At 32.7% G+C, this 24,321-nt stretch overlaps 1 pseudogene; it reads left to right on the forward strand.

Annotated features, from left to right (window-relative positions):
* Nucleotides 1-20,715: 20,715 nt before the first annotated feature.
* LOC120590939 (uncharacterized) lies at nucleotides 20,716-20,830 on the forward strand (annotated as a pseudogene).
* The last annotated feature ends 3,491 nt before the right edge of the window (nucleotides 20,831-24,321 follow it).

Raw genomic sequence — 24,321 nt, forward strand, 5'->3', positions numbered from 1 at the left:
AATCCTAAACTACCCATACCAGCTACACCATGTATTTTTTGTGACCAGAGCTGGGGTCCTTTCCCCTCTCAGCATAGAAATCAAGAGAGTGGGCAAAACAGTTCTACAGACAGAAGGGTTTATTAAAGTGAAAGCCTGATGTGCCAAGGGAGCACACTCCAGAGGAAGGTGGATGTGGCTTCCAGAGGTTTATAAGTACAGCATTTTTATGGGCTCTTGGGGTTAGAGACCACCCCTTCCTCTTTCTCTCTTCCCTCCCCAAAATACCTGCATGCTACTTCATGCGTGGCATGTCTGATTAGCATCTTAAATCTCCACCTAAGGGTGTGTTTTTTACCATGACAATGAGAGGTTAACTGTAGGCCAGCTCTTTTAACTAATGCAAATGCAGATGTTAGGAACTTTCCCTGGGCCTGCCTCTCTCTCTGGCTGATTGTTTCTTATTAGTGGAGGGATGTGACTCAAGGTTGTTTGCCCCAGATGCAAGTTCTAGCTATGTGACTACCTACCACATTTTCACCTCAACACACCGTGGCACCACAGGGGGAAAAAAAAGTGCACATTTAACTATGGATAAGAGACAAATTTTAGAATGCTAAACTCAAAGAAATTATTAACTTCAGTTTTGACTCTATTTCTAAGCCATTTTCTATGCAAATAATAGAATAGATGTGAAGGCCTGGTTTATTATGAATAAGACATTTTTATAACAAATAACTAGATTTTAACTACAAACTCAGTATCTACTGCAAAACTGAAAGAGAAATGGGGTGGTGTGATACTATGGTCAGAAATGAACTTGAGAAAGCAGAAAGCAGAAGGCTCTGGGAAAGCCCCTGGTACTCTAGGACTGGGCATCTTTATACCTGGAGCTGGTGTCACCCAACAGTTAGTATCTTAGGAAAAATGAAACTTTGGGGTTTTTTTGTTTTTTTTTTTAAATTACTTCCTTACTTTCTCTACCTTAGTAGCCTTAACTGTGTGGATGAAGGGAAGTGACTGTAGGAGACTGCTTCCAGAGAAAAAAGGAATTGTTCTATTTTTAAAAATTTTTACTAACTAAAGATTTCACACTTACTTTCAGAATCTTTAATATTTTGTTTGCTGCCCTTTTTTTTTTCTGTTGCAGAATCATCCATGATACCGCAGTATAATTAATCATATTGGATGCCATAGGCTCCTATTGGTTATGACAATTTCTGAGACTTCTTGTTTTTACTGACCTTGATAATTTTGAGCAAAATTGATCAGATGTTTTGTTGAATTCCCCTTGATTGGTATGTCTGATTTTTTCCTAATGACTAGATGAAGTTATGGGTTTGGAGGAGGAAAACCATGAAAGCAAAGCGTCATTTTCATTCCACCATATCCAGGGTTCATACTATCAACACAATGTCATTGTCAAAATTGACCACCTGGTTGTTGTAGTGTTTGTCAGGTGTTGTAGTGTTTGTCTAATATAAAGTTACAGTTTCCTCCCCCTTTCTATACTCTACTCTTTAGAAGGAAGTTACTATGCACAGCCCACACTTAAGGAGTGGGAAATTATACTCTTCATTGACAAGTGCTTCACCTCTGCGGACAAGCAGAGGAAGCTGCCCCGCTGGATCCAGGAACACCTTAGTGACTCCATGCATATCTCCATCCACCTCCCGGTGAAATGGCTGTGCCAGCTGTCTCAGGAAGTACTTGGCTACCTGCACCCACTCATCCACGGTCCGGTTGAGGTTGGTGTCTATTTGAGGGTGAAGTATCTACACAAATTATTTAGAATTATTCTGCATGGGAGATATGTTTCCTCTCCCCATTTATTTGTTTAATAATTTGTTTATACCAGTCTGGACTCTTGGGTGTTTATTTTATATCTTGTATTACAATCTAATATTGCTTTTTTTTCTTTATTGCTCAAATTGCTACAACTTTAGCCTTAGGAGCTCTTTTAGTTGTCCCTGTGTTCCTTTGACATACCACATCATTATTTTGTTTTGGTTTGTTTTGTTTTAGTACTTCCTTACTTTCTAACACCCAAAAATGGTTTAGGCTCATTTTTTTTTAATTTTTAATTTTAATTATTGAGTTGACATTCAATATTATTTTATATTAGTTCCAGATGTGCAGCAGAGTGGTTAAACATTTATATAATTTAAGACTTGATCTCCCCCAATTAGTTTAGTCTAGCCCTATGCACTTGGCCCTATACAGTTATTACAATATTATTGACTGTATTCCCTATGCTGTATTTCACATCCCTGTGACTACTTTGTAACTACCAACTTGTACTTTTTAATCCCTTCACTGTTTCACTCAGTCCTCCAACCCCTCCTTACGTCTGGCAATCACCAGTTTGTTTTTGTACCTATAAGTTTGTTTTAGTTTTGTTTGTTCATTTATTTTGTCCCTGAGATTCCACATATAAGTGAAATTATATAGTATTTATCTTTCACTGTCTGACTTATTTCACTCAGCATAATATCTTCTAGGTCCATCCACATCATTGCAAATGGTAAGATTTCATTTTTTATGACTGAGTAATATTCCATTGTACATATGTACCACAATTTTTTAATGCAGTTGTCTATTGATGAGCACTTAGTTTTCTTCCATATCTTGGCTATTGTAAAGAGTACTGCAGTGAACATAGGGGTGCATATATCTTTTCATGTTAATTTTTTTTTTAAAGAAATACCCAGAAATGGAATTGCTGGGCAAAGGTAGCTCTATTTTTTAAAAATTTTAGAAGGGTTTACATTCATTTTTTATATTCCCTGCCCCAGTCTTAGATTCATCTATTTCTCTGAGGAGACCTAATTCTTTTAATTGCTACTAGAGTGTCATTTTCTATAGGACCTCTCAGCTGACATAGAAGTTAATATATGAATATGTATTCTAACCCATGTACCTACATTTAAACATTTCTAAACTACCTGTTTCTATGTTGAGCTAAATATGACATCACATGGATTCTCCAACTTTAATTCATTACCACAAGGATTATTCTAGCCTCTTTTCCTTATTGATCTGGAACCTCCCTCTCCAGTGAGAAACCAGGCTCCAAACATCCATAATCCATTCACTAAATTGCTCAATTCCAGCATATATGACAGTGGTTTCTTAATTGTTCTCCCGCACACCCTTGGGAAACAACTTTATTATCTATAAAACAGTGCTTATCTAGAGTTTCTTTTTTTCTTTAACCTTCATCTATTTGCAAAGTTACTCAAGTCAGCACCCTTTCCCCCCACCCCTTTCAGTGAAGTTGTTTCATACATTTGTAATACAGTTAGATTCTTTTGTCACATTATGTCTTCTCTCTTGGGATCCGCAGACCTACTAAAGGATATTTTTAAATTAGTATGCATTAAGGTTATCACACTCTCAGTGCTGTAAAGTTCTGTGAGTTTTGTCCAAAACAATGATATTATACAAAATAGTTTTACCATCCTAAAACTCAGTTATTCTTCGTGTATATTCAGTCCCCATCCAATGAAACCCTGAAAACCATGGATCTTTTCACTATCTCCATAGTTTTGCCCTCTCCAGAATGTCATATAGTTGGAATCATATACATGTTGTCTTTTCAGATTGGCTTCTTTCACTTAGAAATATGTATTTTATGTTCCTCCATGTCTTTTTATGGCTTGATAGCTCATTTATTTTTTGTGCTAAATAATATTCCATCATCTGGATGTACCACAGTTTATCCATTTACCTTTTAGAGGACATCTTGGTTGTGCAGGTTTTTGTGTGGGCATAATGCCAAGGAGCATGATTGGTGGATTTTATGATAAATGTATGTTCAGTTTAATGGTAAGAAACCATTAAATTGTCTTCCAAAGTGGCTGTCCCATTTTACATTCCCACCAGCAATGGATGAAAGTTCCTATTGTTTCACATCCTCACCAGTATTTGGTGTTGTTAGTGTTTTGGATTTTGGCCATTCTAATGGGTTGTATAGTGGTATTTCATTGTTATTTTAATTTACATTTTCCTGATAATATGTGATGCAGAACGTGCTTTCTTATGCTTGTTTGTCATATGTATATCTTCTTTGGTGAGGTGTTCAAGTCTTTTTTTTTTTTAAACAAGTCGTTTGTTTTCTTATTATTGACCGTTAGGAGTCCTTTGTACATTTTAGATAATAGCCCATTATCAGTGTGTCTTTTGCAAATATTTTCATCCAGTTTGTAGCTTATCTTTCCAATCTCTTGACAGTGTCTTTCACAGAACAGACAATTTGTCAATTCTTTTTTCATAGATTGTATCTTTGGTGGTATATTCGAAAACTGCCAAACCTAAGGTCATCTCAATTTTCTCCTAAGTTATCTTCTAGGAGTTTTATGTTTTACATTTAGGTTTGTGATCCAGTTTGAGTTCGTTTTTATGAAGGGTATACGATATGTGTCTAGATTCAGTTTTTATTCATTATTAAATTGAGAAAGTCCTCCTCTGTTTCTAATTTGCTTAGAATTTTTATCACAAGTCTTGGATTTGTCAAATGCTTTTTCAACAGCAGTTGATGTAATCATATGATTTATCTTCTGTTAATGTGGTGCATTGTTTTGATTGATTTTTGAAGCGTTGAACCAGCCTTGCATACTTGGAATATATCTCACTTTGTCATGCTGTATAATTTTTTTTTATATTGTTGGATTCCATTTGTTACTATTTCATTGCGAATTTTTATATCTCTGTTTATGAGAGATATAAGTCTGCAGTTTTTCTTATCTGTTTTAATATTCTTATCTACTTTGGATATTAGGATAATAAGTATGTAGACTGATTTCTATTTTCTGGAATAGATTATAGAGAATTGGTATCCCTTCTTTGAATGTTTGCGGCAATTCACCCTTATTTATTCTATTACTAGATATAGTGTTATGCAGGTTATCTATATTCTCTTGTTTTAGTTTTGGTAGTTTCTTTATTTCATGTAATTGGTCCATTTCATAAAAGTTATCAAACTGTGAAAACAGAGTTACTTCTAGTGTTCCTTTTAATGTCTATGAGATCGGTAATAATAAAATTTCTTTCATTTCTTATATAGATAATTCAGGTCATCCTTTCCTCTCCTCCCCTTTCCTCTCCTCTACTCCTTTTCCTTTCTACTCTTCTCTCTCTCTCCAGGGACCAGCTTTTAGTGTTCATTGATTTTCACTATTGCTTTTCTGTTTTCAATTTCATTTATTTGTGCTCTAATTTTTGTTATTCTTTATTTGTTTGTTTTAGTGTTTGCTTTTTATTAATTTTAGATTTTTTCTAATGTATGCATTTAATGCTATAAATATCCCTCAAAGCACTGTTTCACTCTATACCACAAATTTTGATAAGTAGAATTTTCATGTTCATTTAATTCAAATTATGTTTTAATTTCCCTTGATGCTTTCTTTTTTGGACTCATGTATTATTTAGAAATATAGATTATATTGTTCAAACTCTATTTGGGGATTTTCCAGTATTTTTCTGCTATTGATTTTAGATATTTCCATTGATAACACACTTTGTATAATTTCTGTTTATTAAATTTGTAAAGCTGTGTCTTATGACCCAGAAAGTCTTTGACAACCTCTGTCTTTTAATAAAGATGTTTAGTCCATTAACATTTAAGATGTCATTGATACAGTTGTAGTAATATCTATCCTGCTCATAATGTTATATATTCATTGTATTTGTTTTCTTGTTTTTCACTTCTCTTTTTCTGCCTACTGTGATTTTAATTGCTCATTTTATAATTCCATTTTACCTATTTTTTGCAAATCAGTTATACATCCTGTTAAAACAAAAAGTGGTGGCCCTAGAGTTTACAATATACATTTTTAACTGACATAATTTCTCCTTCTAGTAACACTGTTATGTGCCACATGTAGTATAGGTACCTTGTATCTGAGTATTCCCAATTCCCCCTTCATATCCCTTGTGATATTACTGTCATTCATTTCACTTATTAATATGTAGTAATCTTTGTCTCTTCAGAGTGTGGGTTTTTCTTTTCCCTTCTGGCATGCTGTGTAATTTTTTGTTTAAAGCTGGACATGTTGTTTTGGGTAATAAGAACTGAAGTTAATAGGCCTGTAGTATTAGAATTTATACTCTGCCTAGCAGCTAGGTTGTGTTTAATGTTTGCTGTAACTATAGATGCCAGAAGCTTCAGATTCCTCTTGAGTACTTGTGTTTGTTTCTGCTTTTGAATTTGGGCTTCCCTAATTGTTCTTCCTCAGAGAGAGTCTGTGTTTTGCAACTCTCTCAGTTGTAATTTACTTTTGTTATATTGGAGTCCTATTGGTTTGGTGAAATGGTTTGAGGGAAGGAAAAACATTCTATAATTTTCAGATTAAATTTCAGTCTTTGAGTGGTCTTGAGTGTCTGAGATGTGATCTTCATCAAGATTTCTTCAATTACATATAGCACTCCTCCATACCTGCAATCTTTTCCCTGATCACAGTGTCCTCAATATAATTTTTGACACTCTGAGAAAGAATAGAGGGAGCTGTTTGTGGGGTATGTCTTTTCCCCATCTGGGATAAGGCTCTGGGAAAGTCTTTTCCCCTTGAGAGTAGGATTTTGTTGTGGAGAGGTCTCTTGGCACATTTTACAATGGTCACTCTTTCTCTCTTATCAAAGCTACAGGTAGATCATTCTGGGATTTACCATAAGAAAGTGATGGGTTTCCTGGAGGCGAAGCCTATGAATCGTGGGATCCATCTAAGAATGTGGCCCTCCTCCGGGAGTTTCTTATTCTTATAATCACGCTCAGCTTCCAATAATTTGTAAAAATTACCATTTTCTTGTTCTTACCAGTTTATAATACTAACATCTTCTACTCTAGGTAAGCCGATCTCAGCTGCGTCTCTGGATTCACCTTCTCTCCTGTTTTCCAGATGGTAGTCTTCCTTGAAACTTCAGTAATCTGATAATTTCAAGATAAGTCACCAATTTGCATTTTTTCCAGCTTTTATTTTCTCTTGCAAGACAGGAGTGATGACTTCCAAGCTATTTCCATGCTGGGGCTGAATCTAGAATTCACAAAATACCTTTTAAACATTTCAAAATTTTTAAAACTTTTAAAAGTAATCTCTCAATTTTCATTTTAAATCTCTTTAGAAATTCAAAATAAGCAGATAATATATTCCTTTCTTTTAAGAACTGTAAATTTAGATAGAAAGATCATACATACATATACATATAGAACATTTTGGACTGCTTAATTAATTATACTTAATTTGTAATTCCTGATCTGCCGGCAATGTGAATTTTCTGGACAATGCTAATTTTTATGTTTTCAGCTTTGTCTTGAATAAGTGACCTTGTCCAGGTAGGAAAAATCTGGATAAATGAGATGCTAATGTCTTTCATATTAAGTACTATGAGCAGCCTCAAATTCCTAGTGAGATAAACAAAATAATTCTGAAAACATATAAAATAAGGCCTCTATAATTGTGGTTAATATTAAAAGTCTGCTAATTAATTTTGTATAACCTGCTTCATTATATTTGTGAGAATTTGAGTTAATTTATAAATGTACAGTTTAACCTATGACTTTGAAGGAAATCATTTAGCACTCAGTCTTTGAAAGAAAACAATTTTCTCACTAATATGTGTAGAACAAATTTTCTATATTATCTCTTTTAATATTATTCATACAACAAAGGAATTGCCAAAGAGCATATTTTAAAACACACATTGGGCTCTGAGCGATTACTCAAATTTCCTTCAATGAATTAGAAGACAGGTATGAATCTGGACTTTTTTACAAGATGATGTAACAGGACACTCAAATTCATTCTTCCAAATTTTATTTCTGTTGGCAATGATTAATTTTTCTAATATTCTCCATTTTCTTTACTTAATGATGTTTTACTAATAGCATCACTAAAGCCCACTTGGACAGAGGTAATTCTTAATAAAAGTAGATGGATCCATATTAAATTGATGAGGAGCCAGAGTGAAGGAGACTCTTGAGGTCAATTGTTCCAAGTAGGCTTTCATTGGGGGTTTACATTACAGGAAATACTTGGCTTTTATGCACAAACTAACTGAGATATTCATCTGTAAGAATGATTTTAAGAATTTCCTGATAATAATACAGATTTATTTTAGAATCATAAGGATAGCTTGTTCACTTGATAGCAAGCTGGGATTCATATGAGAGTTTAGTATGAGATGGCCACTGGGGGTAATCACTTATTAATCTTTGTAAGAAAAACATACTCTTTGCCAGAAACATTTACATTTTTGAGTATATATTGCTCTAAGAGTTCTAAATTCAATAATAGGTACACAGGTGTGATTTGAGGTTAGTGAACAGTAAGAGATTGAGTCACCAGCATTATATTATGAGTAACAGAAAAAATAAATCACAACTTATTGAACTCAAAAAGTTATGTGCCTAATTTCTCTTGATTCTGCATACTTTTCAAGTATCCATAAGTTTGTACTTTTGATTCCTCTGGAATGTAGGGAATTATATTTTCTACTCTTCTTCCATTTATCTGTGGTTCCCTGGCACCTATTGAAGCTATATCGATGATCTAATAATGTAAGTCATTGTCCCTTAATAAAATAACAGCACACTTTGATTGTTAAATAGCACGAGAAATTTTTTGAAATTAACTTGGAGTATATTTATTAAAGACCATTCTGTATTTATTGGTTTAGCTTATTTATATTTTATTTGTACTTTATTTTGAGTTTATATTATAGTTAAGAATGAATATTAAGTTAAAAATTGTATTGTGTTTGTACATCCAATGTATGTTGTAATATTTAAAAGGCTTTTGAATTTTGACCTCTATTACAATGAAAGTTTCTAAGTTTCTAGTATACTACAGGAGTTTCCTCCCCACCCCACCTCTGACTCTTGCTAAACCAAATATTTATTTGATTCCTTAAGTAAGACCAAGAGGAATCAACCTGATCTATCAAATGACTCAGGGTCAATTGATAGTGTCAAAGGGAGACAAAATATTGGAGGTTCCAAGTTGCACCTATGCTTCCAGTCAGAATGGAAATAGAGCCTCGGAAATTTCAGAACTTGTCAAGATCAATCTTCTAATTGTTGGCAGAGCCATGTACTGTGTGTAGGCATGCCTGTCCAAGCTAACGGCAGGATGTTTAATCCTACATATGAGAATCACAGCAAGAAAAGTACCACTTTATTTTACTCACTAGATATTGTCCCTTTTTACTTGTAATACTGAAGCCAACCCTACTTCAAAATATGAGTTTTTAATTCAATGGCCTTGATACTTATTCTTCAATTGCATAATTTTTATACAACTTCTCTATTAGCTCGTAGAATTAAAAAAGGGGCAGATATATGGTCAAATAAATTAGAACATGCTTCATACAATTTAAAGAGTGACAAGCATTCAACTGTTAAATCTTCCTGATCAACTTTTACCAATGTTTGCCTTACTTTTTTTGTTTTTCAAAAAATACATATTGAAAAGCCAAGAAACTATTCTTATACAGAAAACACATTTATTTAAAAATAGCAGTCAAGCAAAAATTTCCTGAATTTCCTTTAGCATTGAAAACCCAAATGCTCCTTATTCCAAGAACCACTATTTGCCTTTTTTCCCTCTTAGCTTATTCTTGGTGAGAAATAATATTATAAGTTTTATTGAAATTGAGGAAACATTAACTTCTAGAGACCTTTTAAATGGCAGCTAATGTCCAATTTATAAATTTTAATTTCACATATACATTTACCAATTAAAGATGGCCTTTATTCGTTTGTTTTGGCACTAAGAGTAGGTTGTATGAATGCATTCTGCAATCTCATTATTGTCAATATAATGTTATTTAGATGGAGTTGGTTTTTATATCTCTACATATACTTGAAATTAAGTACTAGAACTTGCAAACAAGGCAATATTAACCCTTATCTTTAAAAATAATTACTGATCATATCTTAGCTGGGTCATCTGATAAGAATGAAAAGGTCAGGTGTCAGTGAATGAAACAAATATCATAAATTTACCACTGAAAAATATGAAGAATATCATTGTTTTTATTCTATAATATGAAATTTTTTGAGTAGTAAGCTTTTTTTCTTTATTTTTGTAGCGATATACATTGGCTATATTTGGTATCCAGTGCACTGCACATAGGTCTACATTGCAGTTACGACGGTAATAAGATATCTAACTTTGGAATTGACCCGTGGAGAAAAATGGCCTATATAGTGAGCCTTTTAGAGTTTATCATTGTAAATATGCTCACATACACTCTTTAACACCTCAAGAGGAGCAGTTTTGATTACAAACTATTAAACAAAAGTAAACTTTTAAAAATTTAGATTCTGTTAATACTCCTGTACTTAAGCTACTAATAATTTAAGTGAAGTTCATTGAAATTTTATTCAAGACTTCGTAATTTTCTTCTTAATAAATCACATATCAATTAGTGTAAAAGTTTGAGTAGTGATTTGTATATTGCAATCTTTTAAATTTAACAGGAATATACTTTATTAAGGACTAGAATTATATCACCAAACACTGTTGTGTAGAGAGAAAAGGAAAAGACAAGCATTAAAATCATAGTCAACTACCTCAGTTAGTTGACCATTTTAAATGTATAGTAAAAATAAATAAATAAAGCACAAACCAGGGTTACACTCTTCACTGTGTGGATTTTTACTTTTAGTAAATCTAATTCTAAATCATATGCTTTGTTTTAAAATGTTCATCTATTTTAATCTCTAGCAATTCACTTCCTAATATGGAGTATAAGAATTTGTCCCATTTGCCATACTACTTACTTCCTTTCTCTTAACTTTTTCTTAAGTTTAGATAGTTGTCTAAAATTTTTGATTCTCTTATTAATTGCTTTAATTAAATATAATTACTACTTTTGTTCCATTAAATTTAGAAGTTATTATATCCCACATAAAGAAATTATATATCTAAATTGCCCTCCAGTGCCCCATCCCTCTTTTTGTTAGCAAAAATATTTTTGTTATTAAATTTTATAATTATTGTAGTCTTTCTTATAATAATAATTCAATGTTCAATATTTGAATATAGGTGTCCTTGTCCATGAAGGCTACCATAACAAAGTATCATAGACTGGGTGGCTTATCAGCAATAGAAATTTCTTCCTCACAGTTGTGGAAGTCCAAGAACAGGATGCCAGCATAGTCAGGTTCTAGTGAAGGATTCTGAGTTGCAGAGTTCTGGCATCTTGCTGTGTCCTCACATGGTGGAAAGGGCAAGGTATCTCTCTCAGGCCTCTTTTTTAAGGCATTAATCTCATTCACAAGAGCTTCATCCTCATGACCTAATCACCTTTGCTTTAGGGAAAGCAGACTTGAATCTTAGATAGACTGCACTCCACCTCAGTATCAGAATAAAGATATCTTTATCTTAGAATATTGGTTCTCAACCCAGTAGCCTAGGTTTTTCCAGGCAAATGATCCCATGTCATTTTTATTAATATCGGCCCAGATTCACCCTGGGAGCTCTGTTAAGTGTGGAGAGTAGGTGCTAGCTGGCTGTTCTTCCTACAGACTGACTTTCAATTACAGACTGAATGCATTCTCCTCCCTATGCTTGTTCTCCAAATCTTCAAACTGAGTTTGGTGTCTGAGAAATATAACTTCCGCCCTTAGTTCAGATTCTTCTTCAGTGTTTTTTGGACTCTGGTCTCTCTTTAACAGACTGTCAGTCTCCTTTCATGAGTACTGGTTTCTAGAAATTCATAAAAGTATCTTTGCTATCCTAGATCTTTTTTTCAGTATCGTTAGACATTTTTTTTTCTTTTTCATTCATTTTCACTGTATTTTCATTGGAATTTTATAAGGTAGAGGAGGTAAGTGTTTGTGTTCAATTTCTCCTTTTGAATGGGAAATGTAGAATCAATATTTTGGTCTCATGTTGAGGCACTATTGCATGGTATTTAAGAGAATTGGTTCTAGAACTTGATTGCCTATGTTTGCATCCTGAGTCTGCCCCTTCTGTGTTTGACAATATGCAGATTACCTAATTCTTGAATTATATTTCTTTGTCTGTAAAATGTAGAGGTCCTAATAGTACTTAATAGTACTTACCTCATCAAGTTATTTGAATACACACACATATACATTCTTATATTAACAAAATTCTTATTGTACAGAAATGATCAATAAAGTTTGATAATTATGATAATGACATTCATTCTGCATGGGCTGGCATAAATTTTATAAACTTTATACCTTTTCAAGAAGAGTGTCATAAGATCAGCCTTTCTCAGGTATCATCTGCGAGCGCTCATGACTATTTAGTCAAGGCTTTTCTTCCTGTGCATTCTAATTCAGTTTTCTGGGGTGAGACCCAATAATCTTCTTCCACTTTTTAATTTTTTAAAAAAATTTCATAAGATTCCAGGTGATTCTTAGATTCAGGTATGTTTGGGAAGCATTCATCTAGCAGACCTTGAAGTCTGGTCCAGCTGTCAGATTCTATGGTTATTCAAACAATTTAATTCTTTATTTTATATGTAAAAAAAAAAGAAGAGTGTCAATATGATGGTAAAATAGTATACTATAGTATGTAATAGTATTTTTTAGTTTTTTCTTTTTATTTCTTTTCCTTTTAGTACTTAAGGTGATACCAAATATATCACCTTTACAAATCCCTTTGACCAGCTGTTTCAGTATTCAAAGATCACAGTTTATGAAGTGAGTATATTGCTCTTCTCTTGAGTAAATATTACAGGCTTTTAGTTATCTTAAAGGGAAAAAGATAATCTGCTGTGGCTTTTATGCATCAGTAATCAGTTGATATGAACATCTATGGAGTGAGATGTCTATTATGGTAGGTGTAGTTCATCTTTAAGGGATGGGGAATTCTAGAAAAGATTCTGAAAATTAAATAGAGAAACAAATTTAGCTACGATTCTGGAAATACAGCTTATGCAAACTATGTTACTAACTAACCCAGTTTGTAACTCTATTTTAGTCCATTACAACTGAGCACCTGCTTTCTATACTCTGTGTTTTGAAAATGACTCAGTAGACTGCGCCTTGCACAACAGCTTCTTTCAAGATACAGGTGTTTAAGATATAGGGCAGTAAACATATTCAGCAGGCTCCGAAGTTAAGCCGCGATGGAACCTCTATGATTTTTGAAAATAATAAAGGCATTGGAAGCAATGCTCTGATGAAAATATCATAAAAATATTACTTCTTATGAAGAAAACAGTACAAAATGATCCATAAGAGAACATGAATCTACAACTTTATAAATAATGCATTAATATCAAAAGTAATGAAATAACTTGAAATTTGCAAAAGTGAAGAGAATGGCCAAAGAAAAGAACTATTATTCCAGGCATGGTCTATTGTTAAAAACAGACAATTTGCTGTAGGGAAGGTTTTAGTAGCATCCTTGCAGTAATCGTATTTGCAACAAGCTAAAACACAAACTGTAAATATCTAAGTTTTTAGGAATTTTATTATCTTTAGGGTTCAGTGCAGACTTGAGTGGGTTGGAAGCTGGGATTCAATTTATTCCTATCACTGTATTTAGACAGAGTGTTTTTTAGGGGGGAAATTTGAAATAAAAAAGAAAATTAAACTTATGCAAATTAAAACCACAATGGGATACCACTTCATACCATTAAGATGGCTATAATGAAACTGACAGACAATGACAACTGGTGGATTACTGGTGAGGATGTGAAGAATTTGGAACCTTCATACTTTTCTGGTGAGAATGTAAATTGGTACAGCCACTGTGCAAAGCAGTTTGGCAGTCCTTCAAAATGTTATGCATAGAGTTATCATCTGACTCGGCGATTACATTCCCAAGTTCCCTTTCTTAAGAGAAATGAAAACATACATCTACACAGAACTTGGACATTAATGTTTATAATGGCATTATAACTCATAATACCCAAAAAGTGGAAATAATCCGAATATCCATGAACACATGAATGTATAAACAGAATTGGTACATCCATACAATAAAAATGGAATAAATTACCGATACATGACAAAACATGGATGGACCTTGTAAAGGTTATTCTCCATGAAAGAAGACAACTACAAGAGACCACATATTATACAGTTCCATTGATATGAGATATCCAGAACAGAAAATAAAGTAAGAAAGTAGATTAATGTTTGCCAAGGGCTGGGAAGAGGGAGAATGGAGAGTGACTACTAATTAGACTGTGGTAATGGTTACACAATTCTGTGAACACACTAAAAACATTTGAACTGTACACTTTAATTTGGTAAATTTTATGGTATATAAATTATATTTCAATAGAGATATTAAAAAAGAACATTATTCTTTATGGTATATAAATTATATTTCAATAGAGATATTAAAAAAGAACATTATTCTTTATGGTATATAAATTATATTTCAATAGAGATATTAAAAAAGAACATTATTCTTTACAAAGACAAATAAGTCAAATTTTAAACATCTCAGATGCAATTGTTCAACACTGAATTGAACTCTGAGAACAGGGACTTAAATCAGAATCTTTATTTTTGTCTTGCACAAAACAAGTTAGCTTCCAATGGTGACTTTCTTCAAAAGAAAAAATAACTATGATTTTACTGTTTAGTTTCACTTTACTTATGGCCACTCTATATATTGCTTTTAGCTGACCTGAGACTTATTACCGTTTAAATGTTTATATATCTACAGCGGGTACATGAACTGTTTAGAGGATTAAGTTTTTTTTCTCCAGAAAAACACATGTAGATGGAAATCACAAAAACACATATGCAGTTTTAGAGTTCTCAGATTAACTGATAATCACCGGTGATGTCAAATCTAGAAAACACAGTGGGGAATCACGATAAACAAACATAAGAACTCAAAATCTTGGGCTTCTTTTTAAATCAGCATTGGGTAAATTAAAGTGTCTGGTCCTCACAATAAAAATGAGTAAACAAACTAAAAAAGAAAAGAAAAAACAAATGAGCTCAAGTATAAACTGCACAAGGATAGACATCTTAAATTTCATTGTGAAGCTTACAGTTCCTAACCCAGTGTTACATAGATCAAAAATTCCATAAATGCTTGTATAATGAACAAACTAATTTTCTGTGTACATAAATTGATATATCTCATATCTATTGACTAGCCTAGGACTGAACATTTCAAATTCTGTTTCAAGGAGTCATAAAGTTCTTTGAAAGTACCATATAAGCCAGATAGCTTCCCTAAGTTATTTCATATCTGCCTTTCTAATTACTATTTTATTTTAAAATCAAAAATAAGATTGTTTAAAATAATAAGTAAAGTTGTGACTGGGAGTAAAAACTAACTCCAGCCTCTGTACCTCCTTTTGGGAAATTCAAATATTCTCTATGAACTAAATAAGCAACATGCAGCATTTTTCCTGTTGTTAGTAGTTGTGTATCTGGAACAAACTATTTCTGGTTGCTAAAATAGCCAGTGGGATAATTGCATCATATATTCCACATTATTTTTACATACAGGGTTGTTGTGTTATAAGTAAATAATACTATCAGAATTTACTATTATTGAAATGGAGGTCACATTTGAGTGCATTTGAGAGTTGGTGGACAATATAGTGCCCTAAATTTATAGAAAAGTTTGGAAAAAATTATCATGGACCATAAGGATATGTCTGCAATAACATGATCACATTCATTCTGACTAAATACAGGTGTAATCTTCTGTCAATCAATTTAACATCTTGAAAATTTACCATGTGATAAACACAAACTTGTCATTAAGGGACTTATGTATCCAAAAAATCTTAGTGCTTCAATTTCCTCTGTTGTCAAATAATGTATCATCGATTAGATGATCTCCAGCTCTGAGTTTTTCATAATATAAAAAAAGTGGTCTGCTCATTGCACATTATACACATCCTTTTGAATACATGTCATTCAGATTAATTAAAAACTCAACACTCTGGAATACACATATAACCAGTACTGGATTATGTTCTGACAATATTAAGTTTTGTTAAATCTTCATTAAGTACATGTCCATTATAATTGCTCAAATCTAGTCCATCCAGCCATAAAATGAAATAACAGTGTATCAACAGAAGAATTTGATTCTACTTCCAAGCTTTTTCAATCAATTGAAGTAGGACAGTAACTGGGTTATTTCATTCATTAATTAACTAGTTAATTAATTCAACAAATATTCAATAAACACCTACTATGTATCAAGCATGTGTCTTGGTACAAGGGATAAAATAGTAAACAAGACAGACTTAGTCACTCTCCTCATAGATAATGAGTCGTTTTTTTTTAAAAATAGGTTTATTTGGTTTATGATTTGTATGGAGTATAGCAAGAGTAAAAGCCTCAGAATTTTATAATTAGAAGAAAACTTAGAGTTTATATAGTTCCACCACTTTGTTTAGCAAATGTGGGTATTGAGACCTACAGAAGTAAACAGGTTTGTCCACGGTAATAGAGCAAGTGATGAAACATTTAGGAAAAGAAGATAGAAATTCAGACTAACCAAATCTTCACTGTTTCTTTATTATAGTTCTATGAATAACATGTTGCTCAAGGGAAATAAAGCACTTCACATGACTAAAATATTCTCTGGCACTTAATCTTAATTATGTGTTAGGTGGCATCTTTGGGAAACATGAAGAAGATAAAATACCAAAATACCTAACAGCAAAATCTGATTCACTTTCTATAAACATATTGCTCCAGACTACTTTTCTTCTAAAGATGTTACTTTGAAAGATAGTTCTCTGAGGAATAGTTTCCCTCATGTTTTGTGTCAATTGTTTTATATTTGCTTTTTTCTCATATGAAAGTTTCCCATGAATGAATTTCTTTCTTAAATTGGAGATTAAAATTTTTAAGCAAACATCTCGAAAAGGACTTTTCTATTTGTTGCCAATTATCCAGACCTGAACATGGGTCCTCATTCTTTTGTGGAGAGGGGAGCTGAAATATAGAGGATCCTTAGATAATTTTTACAACTTTTTGGATATACTTCGTGGTAAAGTAGAGCAGTCTGAGAGTCTGAAGTACTGATTTAGCCTTGAACGTTGTCTGCATGATCTTGGGCAAGTTGCGAAATGACTCTATACCTCAGTTAACTAATCTGTAAAATAAAGGAAATTTAAAATAATCTTAAGACAGCTTTCTACTCTGCAATTGTGGTTGGAAAAATTAGGGTAAATGTCTATTCATTGAATCATATTAGGTAACGCCTATTCTGGTAGTCACTAGTGCTATCCGTTCCTTTTGAGTACATCATAGCTGTATTCTTTCTCATCCCCTTGAAATTGTACATTGCTGTGTAGTGTGTTTAGCCAATAGGACACGAGACCCATAACTAGCAGACACAAGTTTAAGGGCACCAAATAAAATCTGGAGACAATGCTGCAGGGGTCGAGGTTTTGCATATATTTTATGTTGATTTGCATGTGTTTGTGAATACTATTTGTAAGTTTGCTCACTTTGCCCCAAAGCTAGATCTACTCTAGCACCTGGAAGACAGGCTTTCAGGACCCACAATCAGGAAGTGTAGAAATGAAGCAGAGACTGCTTCCATTTAAGGGAACTCTGCTTCAAAAAAGAGAATTTGTGAACAAACAAGGAAAAAATTTCTTGCTTTCAGAAATCAAGGATTAGATTCAGTCAACTAGGAAAGAATTCAAATTTGAAAGTAATTTACTAAGGAATTGATTTCTAGGGAAAGTAGAAGAGCAAATGGTCAACTGGAACTGGGGAAAGAACATGGAATTCTTGGGCAGTCTTACAAACAGAACAGAGAATGCAGAACAGAAAATTTCAGAAAAAAATCAGGAAGCAAAACTGATGGTCACAAGAATACCTGGAATTAAAGGAAATGAGAAGATGCAAACAAGAAGTGTATTTAATAAAACTTCTTTAACTGCTATTAGTCAAATGCTCTGGCTCTTCTTTTTTATTCCCTTCTCCAAATCCTTCTGTTCCCACCAATATACTGATTTTCTCCTCATAAGTCAACAATGGCCTCTATGTAAGAAAATCAAACAAACCCTTTCTTTGTCTTATTTACATCTCAAAAGCATTCAAAAGAGTTAACCAAACTGACCACAATTCCCTGTTAAAATATTTCCTTTGTTGGCTCTCTTTTTTTTTTCTGATTTTATCTTCCTTTTCTGACTTTTTTTTTTTCCAGATTCCTATTTCAGCTTTTACCTCTTTCATAATTTTACATGTTAGACCTCCTCAGATACTCAGGCCTTGGTCTTAGGTCTTAGACAGTGTGATCAACTTCCTTTCTGCCTCACATATTTTTTCTATGCTATTCTATTTAGAAAACTCACCTAGCTAGTGATAAGGTGGCTAACACGGCTAGTTTGGGCTCATCAATTTGATTGCAGATGAAATGACACTACAGCAGAGAAGTGCTCCCTGCTCCTTTTCATTAGAGTCTTTATGCATTTTTTTTTTGGTAATTAACATATTTGTCTTAATGAACATAAGTTGTACAATCTTTCTATATTATCTCTTTTCTACTAGACTCTTGGTTCTTTAAAGATAGAAGTGTTGTCTCCCTTGTTCATTTCTGTGTCTTGTTTCCACAATAATTTGGCATATAAAGGGCTAAAAAAATCAAATGAGTGAATTTAGAGTGTCATACCTATTACAAATATCTGATCACTTCTTTTTAAAGGTAGTGACATTTCTCTAATAATTTAATTTCCCAAACATTCTCTTTTTGCCAAGAGCAGACACTTAAATTTCATTGTCATTAGTTGCATCCTTGTCTTTAATAAATCTATTAGCCTCTTGTATTATTATTTTTTCCTCTAAAATAAGCAATGAAAATATATTCTTGGCCCAGATACTTGCTCAAAAATTGTGATACCATTCTAATTTGCATTTCAATTTCCCCAACCCCATGAAAAATATTTATTTCTAGGTGCTCATAAAGAAATCATTTTCTGCCACTTATTTCCTAATTACAGGATAAAAAAATTGCTTGGGGGACTATTGATTGACTCAGTGATATGAAAAACTGAGGATATTATTATGGTCATATTTCTTCCTTGCCCTCATTCTTATTGTCAGTTTTATTATTATTTAATATTATCACAGTTTATGACAGTTATATTCTCTTTTGTAGCCATAATTCCCATTGTGTTTAGTCTTAATTTGATATTTAAATGATTCCTTTGCTCAACATCAAGCAACTCACTATGGCTCTTATATTCATAACTTTTTATTTTGACTCATCTTTCTACTAGAAAGAAATCACTATTGAATATATCTTGAATAGTAATATACATGGAGATTTCAATTTCTAAATTCTTTCATTCTTAAGAATGTCTGACCATATATTTCAATGACATTTTGACTAAATATAATATTCTTAAGTTACTTTTTGTCCCACAAATGTGTAGACATGGGTCCATTGTGTTATATCTTTGAATATAGCTGTAGAAAAATCCAAGACTTGTCTACACTTTTCCCCTTTGGTTATGCAATTGCTTTTCTGCATGAAGGGTTAGAGAATTATTTCTTCATTATTTAAGTTTAATAATTTTACCAGGATATGACTCAGAATCCATTGTTCTGTAACAAGGGTTCCCCCCCCCTCTCACTTCCTCTCCCCCTCCGGAAGATGGATTGATCTTTAAAGCATCAGGATCTTTCCTCAAACTTTTTAAAAGTATGAAATATAACAGGTAAAACAGTGTAGATTAGTTGTATGACCTTAGGGAAATTATTTCACCCTAGCATTTCACAATTTCCTTATCTTCACAAAGAAATAATCTGTTCTGACAGAAAATTCTTGAAAGTCCTTACTCTTGTTCTCACAACAGGAAAAAACTTAAACAACTGAAAGCCAACAAATTTTCTTAGATCCATTAGAAAATCGACATCATAAGGCAAACTGCTGCCCCCCAAACTGGAGAGGCAGTGGAATACAGAGAATCGCTCTTTACTGGGTGTAGAAACTGCTTGAGCCAGTACCATTAGGAACTCTTAAACAGTAGTGACAGATTGCTGGAGGCTGGGGACAACCAAGTGTTAGGGTAACTCCATGATTTTGTGACTTTTACCTCCAGGACCCCCAGATGGTTCTCACAATGATTAGAGAAAAGTCTCTCATGTTTCAATCAGGTGGGAAAGAAAAAGTAACTACTTTGGAAATAATCACTTTAAATGTTCATAGGCTGAATGAAACAGAAAGCAAGTGAATAAAAAATTAAAAAAAACAACAACAAGACTCCACTATGTTTTCTATAAGAAACTACTTTAAATTCAAAACCACAGATAGATTAAAAGTTAAGGATGGAGAAAACATATTATGCTAACATTAATCAAAAGAATGTTGAGGTAGTTTTATTTTAGAAAAAGACATCAGAGCAAAGAAGATTATCAAGGGTAAAGCAGAACATTATGTAATTGTAAAAGGAGTCAATTCTCCAAAAATACATAATAATCTCAATGTATATTTAGTTAACAACTTAACTTCAAAATGTGAAGCAAAAGCTAATGGAACTACAAGTAGAAAGATATAGATCTACTATTATAGTTGGAAACTTTAATACCCATCTATCAGTAATTGAAAGATACAGTAGGCAGAAAATTAGTATATAAAATAAAATGATAATAATAAAATGCTATGAAGAATTTTATATCCACAAAATTTATCTATTGATTGAATTACCCAACTTCAAGACTTGTTATAAAGCTACAGTAATCAAGACTGTGATATTGGTGACAGAATAGACAAATAGATCAATGGAACAGTCTAAAGAGCCCAGAAAGTCTATGGCCATGCTGCCCTGAATAAGCCTGATCCTGTCTGATCTTGGAAGCTAAGCAGGGTCAGGCCTGGTACTTGGATGGGAGATCTCCTAGGAAGACCAGGTGCTGTAGGTGTAAAAAAATAAAAAATAAAGAATTGTAAACTGACAAGGTCCTTGCAATCTGTGAGGTCAAGCAAGGATTGTTTCGCCCCCAAAAATAAAAATTAAAATAAAATAAAAAGCCCAGAAATAGACCCACCCAAATATAGTCAACTAATCTTTGACAAAAATCAAAGGCAATTCAATGGGGAAAGGATAGTCTTGTTAACAAATAGTTCAAGAAAAATTGGACATCTATATGTCGAAAAAATGAATCTAGAGACAGACTTTATATCTTTCACAAAAATTAACTCAAAGTTGATCATAGACCTAAATGCAAAATGCAAAACTATAACACTTTGAGAAGTGACTTTGAATGTGGCAATTAGTTTTTAGGTACAAAACCAAAACATAGTCTATGAAATAAAAAATTGGTAAGTTGGGCTTTATAAAAATAAAAACTTCTGCTCTGTGAAATAAACTGTTAAAAGAATGAAAAGATTAACCATAGACTGGGAGAAAATATTGTAAAATATATTCCTGATAACGGTATTGTATCCAAAATATACAAAGAACTGTTAAAATTCAAAAATAAGAAAACAGACAACCCAATTAAAAAGTAAACAAAAGATCTGAATTGACATCTCACCAAAGAAGATATACTAGTGGCATATAAGCATATGAAAAATGGTCAACCTCCTTTGTTGTTAAATTATAAATTAAAATAACAGTGAGATACCACTATACACTGATAAGAATGGGTAAAATTATTTTCAAAAGCTGACAATATCAGATGCTGGCAAAAATGTGGAGCAAAAGGAACTCTTATGTATTAATGGTGAGAATGCAAATGGTACAGCAACTTCAGAAGACAGTCTGGTAGTTTTCTACAAAACTAAACATAGTCTTACCATGCAATGCAGCAAACATACTAATAGATATTTGCCCAAATGAGTTAAAAAACCTGTACACAAATATTTAATTCAGAATTGACAAAAACTAGAAGCAATTAAAATGCCCTTCGAAAAGTAAATTGATTTTTTAAAAGCTGTGGTATTTCCTTATATTGATTATTATTCACCACTAAAAAAGAAATGCTCAATAAAGGCTTAAAAAGACATGGAAGAAACAAGTGCATATTGCTCAGTAAAAGAAGACAGTCTGAAAAGGCTACATACTGTTTGATTCTAACTATATGACATTCTAGAAAAGGCAAAACTCTAGAGACAGAAAAAGGATTAGTGGCTGACAGAAGTTCAGGTAGACAGGGCCAAGAATGAATGGATAGAGCATGGGGGATTTTTAGGGCAGTGAAATGATTCTGTATGATACCATATTGATGGATATGTGACATTATGTATTTGCAAAACCCATCGAATGCATAACACAAAGAATGAACCCTAAATTAAACTATGGATTTTAGTTAATAATAATGTATCAATATAATTTAGCCAATTGTAGCAAATGTTCAATTCTAATGCAAGATGATAATAGTAGAGGAAGTTATGAGCAAGGGAATGGGGACATATGGGTTCTTGCTATACTTTCTGTTCCATTTCTTATAGGCCTAAAGCTATTGAAAAAAAATCTATTAATTTTTAAAAGTATATAATATATGTGTGTAGCCTAAGTACACATTCCTGTAACCACAATCTGTGTACAGCCAGATGGAAGTCTAGAATTGACATGTGGCTACAATAAGAAGGAAACACGATAGGTAGAGGTGTATAGGTGCCATTTAAAATCAGAACGTCCTGGAACCTGGGATAGCTTATGCACATTATTGAGGACTGTGTAGATCCATGGTTTCATCTGGTTTAACCAGCTGCATGGCCTGTTTTTGTCACATGATCAGCAGAATATAAAAGACCTAACTGTTGAATTTTGGTTTTCTATGGTTTCTCAAGAAATTATAATTTCTTGCTCCTATTTTGGTGGTTCATACTGCAAAAGCAAAATGTATCTTGGGTTACTAAGGATGGACTTTATGAACTGTGCCTGAAAGTCTAGTACCTTGATGATCACTCATATTTTCCTCTCATGCTGTACCATATCCTTTACCTTCATTAAAGGCTTACTTGTAGTACCACTATTTGAGCCCTCTGAATCCTTTTAATTATCTAAGTTAAGTCACAGTAAATTGATAACACTCTAGAATAAATAAGTATGTTTCTTTTCAATTAAAAATCCTCTCTCCCTAAAGTAAAACACAACCGTGATTTTTATGATAATCCTGCCCTTGCTTTCCTTTATAATTTCATCATTTCCATATTAATCCCTAAACATTATTTAGTTTTACTTCCTTTGACATTTATGCTTCTTTCACTCAATGTTATATTATTAGTATTCACTCATTGCATAACTGTTTTAATATGTCATTTTATGAATATTCCAGTTTAACTATTCTACTCTTAAAAGATATGGGTTATTTCTAATTTGAGAATATTATGATAAAACATGCCCTAAACATTCTTGTTCATGTCTCCTAATGTACGTATGCATGCACATCTGTAGTGTATATACTTAAAGGTGGATATCTGAGTCATGACTAACGTTTTTTCAGCTTTGCTAGACAATGACAGTTTTCCAAAGTGGCTGTATCAGTTTATATTCCCATTGTGTTCCCATTGCTTCATATCATCTCAAATATTTGATACTATTAGACTTAATTTTCTCCATCCTGGCAGACGTGTAGTGGTATCCCATTGTGATTTTAAAAGCATTTCCCTGGTTATAGGAGAATCTGTCATCTTTTTTCTTTTTTTCTTTTTAGCTATTTAGTTTTCCTCCTTCTAAAGTCCCTAAACAAGTCTCCATTTTCTCATTGCGGTGCCTGTCTCTTTCTCACTGATTTGTAAGAGGGATTTAGATATAAACCACATCTCTGTAATATGTGTAGCACATATTCATCTGTCACTTTGCAGCTGTAACTGTCTGCACCAACAATTTTTCATTGTGTTTTCTTTTGCCCCCTTGTTTAATGATCTCTTATAGTAAAGAGGGATTCTTAATATTAATGTTAAATTTATAAATCATTTTTATAATTAATATTTTTAAGTCTTCATATAGAAATTGTACATAAAGGTCATGCAGATATTCTCTTATAAAAAGTTTTATTTAATTCCCCTGAACTGATTATTTACCTACATTTTTACATATGGTTTACTAGCTGTCTGATACCATTTCACAATTTGTGAATAAGACAAATACATATATATTCCTGGATTTTCCTTTGTTCCATGGTCTAGTTTTTAATCTTTATGAAAACATGATTCTCTTGGATTTTTTTTAGTCTTTTGTCATTTTGTGTATTGTATCTGTAAATAATTGCTTTTCATTCTATATGATGTGTGTGTTTTTTTTAACTCACCAATTGACATTATACGAAATCATTCTTATATGGATTCTTTATCTATTGTTTTTCTGTTTCTAGTTTCTTTGTATATTTTTTCTGTATTCATTTTTTTTGTAATTTTTTCTCTGTATCATTTGATTTTTCAGTTGTGTTTATTCTATTACTCATTT

The sequence above is a fragment of the Pteropus medius genome, unplaced genomic scaffold, assembly GCF_902729225.1.
Source record: "Pteropus medius unplaced genomic scaffold, Ma_sr-lr_union100, whole genome shotgun sequence".
Classification (NCBI taxonomy): domain Eukaryota; kingdom Metazoa; phylum Chordata; class Mammalia; order Chiroptera; family Pteropodidae; genus Pteropus; species Pteropus medius.